Source organism: Girardinichthys multiradiatus, chromosome Y (genome assembly GCF_021462225.1).
Source record: "Girardinichthys multiradiatus isolate DD_20200921_A chromosome Y, DD_fGirMul_XY1, whole genome shotgun sequence".
NCBI lineage: Eukaryota > Metazoa > Chordata > Actinopteri > Cyprinodontiformes > Goodeidae > Girardinichthys > Girardinichthys multiradiatus.
In genome coordinates this window covers 32,462,873-32,476,548 of record NC_061818.1, presented here as the reverse complement: position 1 = coordinate 32,476,548, position 13,676 = coordinate 32,462,873, and the positions used below count along the sequence as shown (strand labels likewise).

The window sequence follows — 13,676 nt, the reverse complement described above, 5'->3', positions numbered from 1 at the left end:
TGGTAACTTATCCGGTGTGTCTTCAGGGGAAATGATGATAATTGACGGAGGAGTATTCAAAGAATCAGTTTTAATTTCTGTGTTAAAGGAAAGTTCAGTTGTTGTTGGGGGTTTCTCTTGTTTGGAAATAATTCGCCTTCTCAATTTTGACTGTCGATTCCAGCCACTGAACCCTCCAACTTGATCCTTCGGATTTACTTCTCTCATCAAATCTATAAATTGAAACATTGTCAAGGGTTAACTATAATATATATATATATATATTTTATTGCATTTAACATTTACTTACCATAATCTGATTGTGTCAAGATGAAATCATCAAGGTCATCAGCGGTGGGTTCTATGACAAAGAAACAAATATATATATATATATATACTAAAAGTTATACTATATAACTAAAATTATCATTCCTTTTTCCTAAAATGGAGTCTCTCATGATTCAAAAACAAACACATCATTGCTAGTCAATTTGTAACTTGGAAACAGTATACTGAAGTTCTTTTTTTTTTTCTGTTAATCTCATATTCGTCTTACCTCTTTCAGCTGCTTTTCCAGTATGTTGACGCAGAAGCTGAAGGTTTTTCTCGTTCCATCGATGTAGTGAAGCACAATTTTTTTATTTACTTTTTTAGGTCTTTTCTATTTTGAACTGATTTAGACTGGCTCATATATTCAACAAATAGGTCCTGCTGTAAAGCAAAATTAACTTACAATTCTGTCAGGTTACACAGTTCCTTTATTAGGATTTCATGTGATAGGTCAACATTAAGTTGATTATACCTTTAAAATATAAAAGGATGCATGTCTTTTTTTTTTGTTTTTTAGATGTATTAATGCCTGCAAAAACATACAGATTATTAATAACACCCTTAAACACACCCCTGTGTTTTAATTGACTCATTTAAGGTATCGCCCCTAATGACGACAACCAATCAACATCCACTGTTACGCCCCTTGGACACACCCCCTGCTTGACCACGTGACCTCCTGCCCACATGGCAACCACATGGCGCCCACATGGCCCCCACCGGAAGTCCCGCCCTCACCGGAAGTCCCGCCCACCTGTCAAAATGTTTGATGAAAGGGTGCATTTAAATTCTCTCTCACAGGCCCCACCAGCAGCTGTCTACGCCCGAGCCATGGACCCAGAGACCCGAGACCCTGGGACATATCACTTCCCAACCAGAGGCCTGAGAGAGCCCAGGGGTTCAGGCCCCGACAAGCAGCCACGGGGAGTGAGCCAGCACACACCAAAGCACCCAATCCCGGACACCAAGAACCACAAGTACAACAGTGGGCAGAGACATCAACCACCGGCAGGTAGTGTGGCGGGGAGGAAATAGGCGCCACATTTGATGGGGCACCTAAACTTATCCAGGAGAGGGAGCAGTCCAAGACCCAGCCTGACACAAAAAACAGGCACACAGTCACACATTCCCACCCTCAAGCGTACACATAAAAACACTCAAACCCACGCACCCAACGTAAAGACAAACAACAATGGATGTTGTACACTCACTCACACCCCATACATACTCTATGCTCCCATGTTCAGGCGCCGATACCCCATAGGAGCAACCAGCCCCCGGACCCAGGAGGTGGTCCCCTTCCCTCCAGGGGTGGAGACAAGCAAACCGCCAAAGCACCTGAACCTGGGCTGGGCTAGCCTTAGCTGGTGCCTGAACTTGAGCGACCCCGGCCCGGCATGGTTACCTGGCTGGTGCATGTTTCCCTCTCATGAACTGATGGGCTGGGGCTGCTGGTGCTGGCCGGATGGTTGGGCGGGCTTGGCGGTGTGCTGCTCTGCTGGCTGTTGTGTCCTGGAGGGGGATCGAGGTATGGCCTAGAGGGTGGCGTGGAGGGGTTGCAGCATGTGGGGTGGGGGGTTATGTCCTCTTCTTGGATTTGGGGTCAACGGCATTTGGATCGGCTAAGCGGCAGTGGTGGAGCTGAGCTAGATAATGTTTCTCCTTGGGCTATCGTTGCAGTGGCAGTGATGTGGAGTGTTTGTATGGTTGCAGGGGTGTGGTAGGGGACGCCGGCCCTGAGTGCTTACCGCTGGCCGGGGACCTCTTGCTGGGTGAGTTTGTCCCATCCTGGTGTGGGGTGGGGGGTTCCATTGTGGTCGTGGTGCTTGATGGTGTCTGCCCTGATGCGCCTGCAGGCGGGGGCTGGGGTAGCGCTGCGCTGTGTGGTGGGGGCAGGATGTGGCGGGGGTGCTTGGAGTGGGGCTGTGTGTGGAGCTTGCGCTGTGTGGGTGTGGCTTCGTCAGCTTTTCGGGGATGAAGCTCACTTGTGGGGGTGTGCCACTGTGCTGTGGGAAGGGGATTCAAGGCGTATGGGTTCAGGGGCATGTGTTCAATATCTTTATCCTGGTTGAGGGTGGCCCTGTGGGGAAATTGATGTTGGGGTTCATTGGGGGTGGGGGGCTCATGGGGTTAGTATCGGAATTCATTGGGGTTTGGGACTATTTCATCCTGTGACGGCTCTGGTTGGCGGACTAGTTTGGACCGTGTAGAACCCTCTTTTGTACATGCCCCCTCTCCAGATGAAGATGGGGATCGTTGGGGACTGGGGTCGGGACTGGGGGTTGGGGTCCGGTCCTGGGTCGGTCAGGTTCAGGCACCAGCCCAGGCTAGCCCAGCCCACATTGAGGTGCTGATGCGGCCTGCCTGTCTCTACCCCTGGAGGGAAGGGGACCACTTCCTGGGTCTGGGGGCTGGTTGCCCTTATGGGGTATCGGCACCAGGACCTGGGAGTATAGAGTATGTATGGGGAGTGTGAGTGAGTCTACGATGTCCATCGTTGTTTGTCCTTACGTTGTCTTTACGTTTCCTTCCCGCCACACTACATGCGTGTGGTTGATGTCTCTGCCTGCTGGTGTACTTGTGGTACTCGGTGTCCGGGGCTGGATGCTTTGGTGTGAACTGGCTCACTCCCGGTGGCTGGTTGCCATGGCCTGGACGCCTGGGCCCTGTCGGGCCTCTGCTTGGGGAGTGATATGTCCCAGGGTCCATGGCCGGATCTGCTCGGGTTAGATGGCTGCCGGCAGGGCCTGTGGGCTTGTCGCTGCATGTCCCTAGGGCTTCTGCACTGAGGCTGCTAGGTGGTTCCCCGGGACGCTCCCCTGCTCTTCTTTGGGGGGTTGCAGTAGTCCCGAAGATGGTTCTCCTGGGGTTCCTGCTCTCTGGGGGGCCTTTGGATGTCCATGGCTCGGATCTCCTCCGTATCTGTCCAAAGTCTTGTGGGGCAGGTCTGTGGCTCCTCGCTATTGCATATTTTTATGGAGAAACCTTGTATATATATATATAGTGAGGGAAGAATGGAGCGGGAGATCGACAGACGGATTGGTGCGGCTGCCACAGTAATGGGTGCGCTGTGCCGGTCCGTTGTGGTGAAGAGAGAGCTGAGCCGAAAAGCAAAGCTCTCAATTTACTGGTCAGTCTACGTTCCTACCCTCACCTATGGCCATGAACTTTGGGTCATGACGACCGAAAGAACGAGATCCCGGATACAAGCGGCTGAAATGAGTTTCCTCCGTAGGGTGGCCGGGCACTCCCTTAGAGATAGGGTGAGGAGCTCGGCCATCCGGGAGGGGCTCGGAGTAGAGCCACTGCTCCTCCACATCGAGAGGAGCCAGTTGAGGTGGCTCAGGCATCTATACCGGATGCCTCCTGGACGCCTTCCTCGGGAGGTGTTCCAGGCACGTCCCACCGGGAGGAGGCCCAGGGGACGGCCCAGGACACGCTGGAGGGACTATCTCTCTCGGCTGGCCTGGGAACGCCTTGGGCTCCCCCTGGAGGAACTGGAGGAGGTGTCTGGAGAGAGGGACGTCTGGGCGTCTCTGTTGAGTCTGCTGCCCCCGCGACCCGGTCCCGGATAAGCGGAAGACGACGAGACGAGAGACCTTGTATATACAAGCACGCTCACACTCAGACCCACAGGTGTAAAGCACTGGCTGTAATACTCCACTTGTGAAAGTAAATCTGTTGGGCTTGGCACTCAGACAACAATTATGAGCGGTACTTTACCAGAGAGGACATGGTTAAAAAAACATGCAAGGTAATTCGAATGGGAACTGACTGTGAGTGCGAGGACAAGTTATTAATATCTTTTGTTTGTATGATAGACTGGCAAAAAAAAAAGAATGCATCCATCCATTCATTGCATATGCGCACCTATCCTAGCACCATGGGGAATAGTCTGTCTATCACTGGATGACACGGAAACACACAGAATAGGCAACCATGCACAAACACACTCATACCTAAAGACAATTTCGAGTAACCAAATAAAAGTCACGTTTTGGAATGGACACACACAGAGGAACATGCAGATTCCATGCAGAAAGACCAATTGCACGGATTTAAACCCAGGAGCTTCTTGCTCCAAGGCATTTGCAGGTTCGCCCTGTGCATGGGTTTTCTCAGGTTAATGCGAGAATTAGGCACTGTTAAATGCCGTTTGTTGTGGGTTTTGCATGCATGGTTTTTCGCCTGCCTCTCAATCATAATTCAGCAGCTTGATGAGCCTACCACACACCATCATGAGAGCACCATTTAATGGACCATGACCTGGTAGGACTCTTTAGGACTATTTCAGGATGCAGCCCAGTGAACTGTCACACTTTATCATGCAAAAAGAGGAGCCTGTTGAGTTCTCAATGCACCATGGAAGACCTTGCCAGGACCCTGCATAGACCATTCATGTATGGTTGTTTTCTTTAACTTGTAGCTGGGTCTTATTGCAGAGGAACGGCACCGTGAATTAACAGTAATGGTAAATGGACTGAACTTATATAGCGCTTTTCCAGTCATACAGACCGCTCAAAGCGCCACATTCACCCAATCGCACTCACTAACGCTCACACATTCATACACCGATACACAGATCAGTAGGCAACTTGAGGTTAAGTGCCTTGCCCAGGTGCACATCGACATATGGCAGGAGGAAGTTGGAATTGAACCCTCAACCTTCTGATTGCAAGATGGCTACTCTTCCTACTGAGCCACAGTCACCTAATTGTCTCTAAGTAAATTAGACTGCCTAGTTTTTGTCAAAAGACTGTCAGATCCATGAAGGACTTCCTCATAAGTTGTTTAAAACTACAAAGACAACTCCTGCACCTTAGTAAAACACTGACAGAAAATCTTGTACATACTCACCAGAGCAAATAGCTCCTTTGAAGCGCAAGCAGTTGAAATTGTCACATTCACAGTACTTTCCCCAGATCTGACCAAAACCAGTTGAGTGACAGGAGCACTGTCCACATAAACAGTCTCCTCTTCCACTGCATACTGGGCTGTCTGGTTTTGAGATGCAGTTGGCATCGTCAGATGGACTGTATTCCTCCAGTGAGCACTCACACCGTGGACCCAGTCGACCCTTGTGACACTGGCAAACCCCACACTCGTAGGTCCCATTGCCGTTGCTGCACACTGGACTATCAGGTACTGCCTTGGCCTCACAGTTGCAGCTACAAGCAAAGTCTACTATAACCTCCAGCGAATCCTTGAAGCCCTGAGGCTTGATGGTAAATGTGCGGCTTTTCTTTTTGGAGCATCTGCGCTGCTGAGCTTCGACACTAAAAGACACCTGTGGAGTGAAAATTTCTTTGATAAAAGATAAACAAACACAGAAGAACCATGCAACATATTGTATTTACAGTTTTCAAACAGTACGTACCGTGTCCCCGATCTTCAAACCAGAGCAGGACTTGAGTCCATGAATGATCTTTCCATCGAAGCAAGTGGCGTTAAATGAAAGATTCAACTCATCTGGGACTCCCAAAAGTTCCAGCTCCACTTTAGACCGAATTTTCTGCACATATAAACACATAAATGTTATTATTAGACAAGGATAACCAGACCAAATGGAAAACTGAAGGAATAAAAAAGCTACTCAAACCATACCAGCCCTATGTAAAAAATATTTGCCCCCTAAACATAGTAAGTTCTGCTACTCGTGGGGGCAGCAACTACCATGAACCCTTTGCACTGGTAATGAGTCTTTTGACCTACTGTTCTTTGCAGCATTGTTTAATAAAGCAAACTGAAAGGTTTTCAAGCATGAACAGCCAGGTTAAGGACATACCACAGCATCTCAATGGGATTAAAATCCAGACTTTAACTAGATCACTCTCAAATCAGAAATGTGTTATTTTTCTTTAACCATTGAGATGTGGACTAGCTGGTATTCTTCAGATCAGTGTCCTGCTGCATAACCCAAGTGAGCTTTAACCTTAGGTCACAAACGGATGGCCAGACATTCCTCTTGAGGATTTCCAGCCAAAGAGCAGAATTTCCTGTTCCATCAGTAAGAGTCTTCCAGGTACTGAAGAAGCAAAGCATCAGCTTACTATAACTCTACCACCCCTGTATTTGACTGTTGGGGATTATTACCATGTTTTCGGCAAATGCGAGACAGGCCTTTGAGTTTTCTTTTTGATCAACAGTGGTTTTGGTCTTGGAACTGTCACGCTGTTGCCCACAGTGTCACGCACTGTCATGATTACTGACCTTAAATGAGGAAAGTGAGGCCTAAAGTGCTTTAGGTGTGTTTTTTTTTTTGACTTCGTGAAATAGTTATTAGTGCTTTTCTGGAATAATTTTGGTTTATTTTGGTTGCTGGCCAGTTCTGGGAAAGATCGTTACTGCTCCATGGTGTCTCTGTGGGTCAATAAATGGTTTCACTGTGGCTTGGCAGAAAGACCTAAAAGGACTGTTCATCCCTTTCCCGAATGATATATGTCAGTGTATTTGTTTTTCAACTTAATTTGTTTAAACTGGGACATGGAGTGCTGCTTTTAGAAATCTTTTAGCCATTTTGCTCTTGTCATACAGGTTGTGTTTAATTGATTTCTTGGTTTTACAGGAAAGGGAGTAATCAGGCCTGGGTAGGGCTAATGAAACAAATTTTTCCAGAAAATATTGTTAATTACTGTAAATGAATGATTATTATAATGGGTGTAATTTCCTCTTCACATGAAGCTACATTGGTTTGGATAGCTTTTTCCATTAACAAAGCAATCATCACATAAAAACTGTATTTTGTATTAATTCAGGTTTTATTTATCTGATATGAAAATTTGTTTGATCATCTGAAACACCGAAGGGTGACCAAAAAACCAATAGAAAGGAAATCTGTAAGGAGGTAAATTCCTTCTTTCACAGCAATGTATTTACTAAAGCTGTTATATACATATATAAAAATATGTGAAAATATGTGTGTACCGCATAAGCTTCCTGAATCAGCTGAATAACATTCCCAGAGTCATCAGACAGCATTCCCACAGTTGTGCTTGGAATCAGTTGGCTATAATTCTGAAAAAACAGCATATTTTAAAGACAATAATCCATTATTATATTTAAAATATTCATGTATTCTTATTTTTTACCTGGTAAATGGGCACGACATGCCTTGTCACGGCAAAAATTTAATTGATGTTGTTTTCAGACATCTTTTCTGTTATAAGCCCCAAGGAAGGATAGTCCTGGGAAGCACAGGGATTAGAACAGCTCATAAAATAATTTAATGTTAAACTACAGTTTGTCATTATAATTTTTAAAAAAAATACCAGAACAGTTGATTTTTTGTAATTATTGTCAGTGTCGAGGTAACATTCGCCATCATTGGGCTGGACAATGCCAGCTATGCGTCCATCCAGGGCGAAGTGACTTATGGCATCAGTAGTCAACAATAGAAGATGTGAAGCATCTGGACGCCACCCAATCTTCTCCTAACATAGATGGACCCAGAAAAATATAGGACATGAAGCAAAAGGAACACATTCAGTCTGAACATCAATCTCTGAATAGTTTTGAGTCTTTTTTTTATACCTTGCACACTATTGCTTGCATGATAGCATCAAATCCACCCTCAGGACTATCCCTATTCTTGGACACCTTCTGTTTAACCACCTCCTCAGTGAAGCGAGACACTTTCTCTGTCAGTGACAACACATTCTTGAAGCTAAACTGGGGCTGGCATGGATTTGCCGATCTGTTTATTAAGACGCAGAACAGTAGTTAAAAAGATCACTTTCACGTTTTCAAACTGCACAGACTTGTGGAGAGTAATCTTGACTACTTTAACTAATCTCTAATGCAAACGCCAACCACTAAATGATCCTACATACCTAAAACAAGGGTTAAGAACAGCTTCTGGAGGGTAAGTGTACATATATGGGGACATGGTCTTGTCCACAAATGCTCCAAATCCCATGCGTAGATTACTGGTTGTTTTGCCCATGGTCTCAGCTAGCTTGTTGCCCAAGGTTTGCAAGCGGAAAAGATCATCTTCCATTGAATTTGAGAGATCCATCAAGTAGTAGAGATCCACGGGGTAATCTTCCACCTGTTTCACACTCACCTTGAAACGCATGGTATCACCTGAGAAGAAAAGAAAAAAGTGGGATGATATTTTTTAATCTGCAAGCAGCTCCAGTGCATTCTGGAGCATTTATCTTATTTCTATAGCCTTTAAGACCAACATACCCAGTCTTAATGTCATGTGGAGTTTCTGAGGCCTGATTTGAGTTACATCGGCCGCATTTGAAGCCTTGTCACTCAGAGGATTATCCTTCAGAATTTTAAAGGTGCTGGAGGGAAACTCTATAGCTGCTGCACTGCACCCTTCTTTATTTAGGTTTTCTTTGAGGTCGCAGCGAGATAAACTAGATTTTCCCATCCCAAATTCCTGAAAAACAGCCACATCCAATCTGTGAAATGAGAAATCAGCCTCTGTTTCTGGGCAGATTTGAGAGCATAGTTAGTTATAATAGATTTCAGAAGAAATCGGTGCTCAAGAGGAAAACGAGGACAGAGAAGAAGTCAGAGAAGCCAGGATAGAATAGAGATAGACCAGAGACAGAAACAGAGCCAGAGAGGAACACAGGAGACAGAAAGATGGAGTAAAATCTTGGGAAGAGCAACTCTTGCCAGATATGGCAGAAATAGAAGAAAAGATTGATTCTATTTGATTTCTTTAATTCCTTTTTGGATACTGTTAATACCAACTTAATTTTTCCAACAGCCAAGCCCAACGACCAGCAACTGATCAGTGATCCTGAACTTTTTCTTTTTATATTTCTGACTGTTTGGCCCTGATTTTAACTCTTTTTTTAACGCTTATGAGACATGCAGAATTCACGTCAACTTTGTGAGTGTATGAATTTTGGTCTCTGAAAGCCCACATTACTGAGAGTTGATTTTATGGACCAAGAGGTGGTCCACTGCACACTGAAAGCAGTGTGCAGTGTTTGAGACAGATGGGAAGTCTTGCTGCAACCAACAAAAGGAACTAGAGCAGAGCCAGCTAGAGCATGGAAGGATCTACTTTAGGGTTCCAGAGACCTTGACAATAAGGCCCATCTAATGTCTTCATTCAGACCAGCAGCAAAGACAAGGGCCAGGCATTGAGACAGTGTTACAGGCTGTGTTCATCTTTTTTTTAATTAAGATTTTGGGCCAATAAATCTGTTTAAGCAAGACCTTCATCAGGTTTAATACTCATTAGTTTATCACATAAGCTTAAAAGGATTTGAAGCTTAAATATACATCATGTTAACTTTTTACTGCTTTACATTATTTTCTCTGTGCTGTTATCAAACATTTTATTTATCACATTTAACCACAGTTAAATTGGTAAATATCTGCAAATAAATCCCCATATGTTTCACATTATTTCTTCTGTGTGAATCAGAGCTTCACAATGAAACTGTGTTCCCATCAACATAATTAGCATATTAAGGATTTAATTTATAATTTCACCTAATTAAGAATTGTATTTATAATTTTATTTATAATTTTATTCACAATTAGTTCTTATGCTCAGATTAAACTTTAATTCAGCTTTAAAGGCATACGTGTTTCTAACTCCATCCATCATCCCATCAACTCTGGCCAGCTTCCCAGTCTCCGCTGAAGTAAAGCATCCCCACATCATGATGCTGCCACCAACATGTTTCACACTGCACATGTTGGGGTGGTAGGGTCATGTGTCTTCCATCAGACATAGCATTTCACATTTTCACCAGAAAGTTCAAGCTTTAAATTTTGAAAACCACATGTCGTTTTCCTTCAGCTCTACAGTTATGCACTACATGCAATTAGTCCATCACATGAAATAACAGATTATGAATATTGATTAAGGTAATGTGTGCATTTTTACCTCCTGTGAGCACCATGCACAGCTAGAGTGAACAACAAGGCATTGTTTTCGAGGAAGGCTTTCCACAAGGTTTAGGGAAGGGTTTATGAGAAACATTTACCATTCTCCAAGAAGCACATTTGTGAGGTCAGACACTGATGTTGGACAAAAAGTCCTGGCTCAAAATATCTGCGCTAATTCTTCCCAAAGGTATTCTGTTGGGTTGAGGTCAGGACTTTGTGCAGGCCAGTCAAGTTGTTACACATTAAACTCCCTCATCCATGTCTTTATTGCCCTAGGTTTGTGAACTGGTGTGCATGATGTTGAACCAGAAAGGGATCATCCCCAAATTGTTACAACAGAGTTGGGATTATGAAATTGTCAAAAATGTCTTAAAAAGCTAGCAACTGCTAAACCCAGATTAATCCATTGGATTGCCAGACAAAGAGGAATGTTTCATACTCCAGAAAACATGTTTCCACTGCTCTAAAGTCCAGCGGTGGCATGCCTTACACCTCTGCATCTGATCCTTTGCATTACACTTGGTTATGTAAAGCCTGGATGCAACTGCTCAGTCATTGAAACCCATTCCATGAAGCTCTCTATGCACTGTTCATGAGCTAATTTGAAAGCCACATGAAGTTTACAGTGGAATATTTAGTAGCAAGAAAATTTCTTGACTGGATTTATGGCACAGGTGGCCTCCTAGGGTACTACAGTGGAATTCACTGAGCCACTGAGAGACCCATTCTTTAACAAGTATTTGTTGAAGAAGTATGCATGCCTAGGTACTGGATTTTCTTCAATTGTGGTCATTGAAATGATTTCAACGCCTTAATTTAATTTGGAGCGGTGACCGGATCCTTTTGGTAATATGTAAAATTATATCAGCTTCCAGCGGTATCCAGAGTCACAGACAGTTTTACAGGTTATAATTATTTATATTAAATCCTGTACATTTCAGTAGTTTGATGTAACGTTTTGTGCTGTTTTAATATCACAGAGTTTAAATAAGGACAATTAAGTTCCATGATATCAAGCAAGTAGCCTACGTTAAGTTTTTTTTAAAGTTTTTTTATTGGTGCAGCAGGGAATACACGGAAATCGCCTCGCCCTAGGAAGAGCATCCCGTCTTTTTACTCCCTTATAAGGAAAGGAGAGTTTATAGGAGCCATCCAACATTGTCGCCCTGTTTAAGTCATCCAGAAGATATTTTCCTTCATTTTCCTTTAAGAAGACAAAGTTAAATAGCTACAATCTCCTACAACCGGGTTCTTTTATTTTTACCATCAACAGATTACTTTTGCAGATTACTCTGCAGGTGGATATTTGAAAAGTTGGCAACGAAATAAAAAGTATTTAATAGGAAAATATCTTACCGCAAGCGTTTGATGCAAAGAGAAACAGAAAGGCTAAACAGTGTAGTAAAGAACCCATGGCTGGAGAGCGCTCAGATCCGTTGTTCCTTGTTCTCTTCTCAACTTGTGTCCGAGTTGCATCTGGAGAGCTTCCCCCATGCATCAGCGTGAAGGGGAACAGCAGCGTTTATGACATGCTCAGACACGTACCTGTACACTCATTCATTTGGTAATTTGTGATGAGATGATAATTAATTAACCTCAGATTGCTGATGAATTTCACAACTTTGTTTTCAACATCCAGACGAACTACATGATTTTATTTATGGGCATCTCTATCAAATCGTTGATAATTTTTTCTGTGTAAACTCAAAATGATGCCCTTGTGCAAAAGGGGTTCACAAATTTCCACTATAGCTTATTGTTTTTTTTAATAAACGCGATAAAGATAAGCATATTTTAATTATAATATCATAGCCAAAAGGAACGAAAACGATGCAACATGTCTGGTTCTAAGGGATGATTCCTATTCTTTGTAAATGTACACTATTTCCAGTTACAAGCGCCTCCTCCCTTCGTTTTGCAAGATTCGCCCTTTCGTAATGATGCAGGTTCATATTATTTGTGAGAGATTATAGCCTTAATAAATATATTCTACTTAGAATTTAAATGGAACTCGGTTTGAGAATTGACATAAACATTAAACTTTTCTTAACACTGCCTCGATTTGTTGCCTCAGTCGGTAAAAACTGGACTGACTTTCATTCAATTAAGTTGAGCTGCTGTGTGTCTGCTCTGCCCTCTACTGGACAGAAGCGGTTACAGGATGTGACAATTGTTAGGAAAAGTAAGTCAAAAAGTGAGGACAACAGCTCTAATACTTCAAAGTGGCATTGTGCAGTATATGTTTAATGTTTCTTTAGAAAAAATTGTTTGAACATGTCTAAATGTCCTGGTCAGATGTTCAGTTTTTGCTCTTTTGTCAGACTTTCACGTTTCAGATTATTAAACAACTTTCATTTAGTTAGTTTTCATTTAGCCATTCAGAACTTGCTGGTATAGATCAATGTCCTGTCAAGTGTGTTCAAGCTAAATGTCATAAACTGTTTAGACATTCTTCTTTAGAGCTTTCTGCTAGAGAACAGAGTTTGCTGTTCCATCACTTACTGCAAGCCTTCGAGGTCCCGGGACAGCAAATCAACCCCATACTGTCACACTACCACCACCATGTTTGACTTAGTTGTTTTTTTGCAAAAGCTGAGTTAGTTTTGCATCTGATGTAATGACAGACATACCTTCCAAAAGTTCTGTTCTGGTCTCATCTGTCAACAAAAATATTTTCCTATCTTAGTAGTGATTAATATTTTTTGGGCAGGTTTGTTTCGATCTTTGTTCTTTTTAGTCAGCAGATGGTTTGGCCTTAGGATTCTCCTTTGGGTGACAGTTTTGCCCAGTCTCTTGCTTATTGTTAAATCCTGAATGAGTTATTGATGCAGTCTTGTAATTTGGGTAGGTCAGTCTTTCTTTGAAAAGTTACACCCTTTCTCTATTTGTTGAAAATGGCTATTACTGTGGTACATTGGAGCTCCAAAACCTTAGAAACGACCATTTCAAGAACTGTTAGGTGTAATTAACCTTGTTTCTTATTTTAATGGATTTCTTTAAGGGCATGACGTGTTGAAAATTGTAAGCCTGCTTCATGCTGTCAGACAGGTTCTACTTAAGATATTTGTTGATTCTACAGACCTGGAAGTAAAGGGACCTGAGTGTGACAAGTGAAACTGAACTCCACTTTCCAAAACATTTAATTATTCAGTTAATTAATGTTATAATGGCGTGAGGCAATTACTTTTTTACATGGATAGAAAAGTTTATTTCCCTTAAACAATGAAATTATCACCTTGAAGCTGCATATAGTTTACTCAGGTTATCTTTGTCTAAAATACAGTTTTATTTGATGATCTGAATCCTTTGACTGAGACAAAAATGGGCCAAAGTCCAAAGAAAAAAGACCTCAGGAAACCTCTTCAGAAAGAAATTCAGGGTCAGGTAAAACTTTACATTTTTCTTCAAGTTTTTAAAACAAAGATTTGATTGTATGTCTGTCGCAAGGCATGTTAAAATATGTGTAAAATAATAGATGTTATTAACAATTTCACCTTTGCAAA

General features: G+C 42.9%; 1 pseudogene; it reads right to left on the bottom strand.

The window, feature by feature from the left end:
• LOC124864449 overlaps positions 1–8,695 on the bottom strand; it is a 35,696-nt pseudogene extending 27,001 nt beyond the window's left edge.
• Between the last annotated feature and the right edge of the window lie 4,981 nt (positions 8,696–13,676).